Source organism: Aplysia californica, unplaced genomic scaffold (genome assembly GCF_000002075.1).
Source record: "Aplysia californica isolate F4 #8 unplaced genomic scaffold, AplCal3.0 scaffold00116, whole genome shotgun sequence".
In the NCBI taxonomy this organism is placed as follows: Eukaryota; Metazoa; Mollusca; class Gastropoda; order Aplysiida; family Aplysiidae; genus Aplysia; species Aplysia californica.
In genome coordinates this window covers 1,003,710-1,005,270 of record NW_004797386.1, presented here as the reverse complement: position 1 = coordinate 1,005,270, position 1,561 = coordinate 1,003,710, and the positions used below count along the sequence as shown (strand labels likewise).

Below are 1,561 nucleotides of genomic sequence, written 5' to 3'. Positions count from 1 at the left end.
TATGTTTGTGTGTGTGTGTATGTGTGTGTGCGTGTGTTTGTGTGTGTGTGTGTGTGTGTGTGTGTGTGTGTGTGTGTGTGTGAGTGTGTGCGTGTGTGTGTGTATGTGAGTACTGGACGTTTGATAGCGCACACACATGTAAATATAAGCACATGTGTACGCTTTTGTTTGGCTTACTCATTCACAGCAGGGGACATAATCATGCCATCTTGATTTAACTCTGAGTTGCTAGAGTAGCTTCCCCTGACTCAGGTGTTTGCCCTAGTTTATCAAACGACCGCCATTTTGAAGCGGAAGTGAACTGAAGATAGGAAGCCACTTTCAACCAGGTAGCGATAACAGCTATGCAGGTAAGATAAGCTTGCCCTGATTGTTTATCTCTGATAGTTTGTTATCGGAAGCTTTATTCTGTTAACCCTACCGGGATTCTGACTACAGTTTGTAGGGCTTGGGTAAACTTGTCGCTTGCTTTTTCTTTAAGTTGTGAAATTACGGCGGTGTCGGTTTTGAAACACTGTCTTACAAGAGTCAAGAGCAGGTGGAGTGGTAACCGTTATTTCCGGGTAGGCGACATTGTTGATAGAGGGATGATATCATCTGATATGCACTGGTTCTTTTGTAAACACTTGCGCGGTGTATAAGATCTGGATCCTAATCTAGATCTAGTGTTAGGACTTTAGGCCTTGGGCAAGATTGACGTTTTCGGAGGGTAAAGAAAAATGTTTAATAAACTTATTAGTAGAGGCGACGGCGAGACATTTATTAAAGTATTTTAAGTCATCAGTATTTACTTATACTTATAGGAATTTGTTAGGCACGCGTACGCCCGCCTAACACTGGATTGTTAGGGGCACATATTTTCAAAGTCAAGGCCGTTCGGTGTTCTCAAAAGTCAAGGTCTTTCGTTCGGCGTTTCGTTTCCCTCCCATTCATTCCAGCGTGCTTGGTCGAGCAAAGATGGATTGGGATTGAGACTCGTGAACTCGTGACTTGATCTAGATCTAATCTAAATTTTCTAGATCTCTGTCTTGTGGGGAGGGAGGGAGAGAGAGTGTATTTCTGAATGAAAAAAGACAGATACAGAGAGGAAAGGAATGTGTGTGTGTGTGTTTGACAGAGCGCGCGAGAGCACAAACACACACACATACAGAGAGAGAGAGAGAGAGAGAGAGAGAGAGAAAGAGTGATGGAGAGAGAAAGAGAGTGTGTGTGACTAGTGAGAGAGAGAGAGAGAAATGACAGAGAGAGCGAGAGAGAGATGACAGGGAGAGCGAGAGAGATGAGAGAAAGAGAGAGGGAGGGAGGGAGGGAGAGTGTGATTCTGAATAAAAAAAGACAGATACAGAGAGGAAAAGAATGTGTGTGTGTTTGACAGAGTGCGCGAACGCTCAAACAGAGAGAGAGAGAAAGAGAGAGAGAGAGACATGGAGAGAAAAAGAAAGAGAGTGTGTGTGACTAGTGAGAGAGAGAGAGAGAGAGAGAGAGAGAAAAGACAGAGAGAGCGAGAGAAAGAGAGATGACAGGGAAAGTGAGAGGAATGACAGAGAGAGAGAGTTTGGGG

The 1,561-nt window shown here is 44.1% G+C and overlaps 1 protein-coding gene across 1 annotated transcript in view; it reads left to right on the top strand.

Moving 5' to 3' along the window:
- Positions 1–290: 290 nt before the first annotated feature.
- Positions 291–1,561, top strand: part of LOC101848960 (contactin) — a gene marked incomplete in the record, with an annotated part of 49,538 nt that continues 48,267 nt past the window's right edge. The window contains 1 exon segment of the mRNA XM_013081116.1: positions 291–350.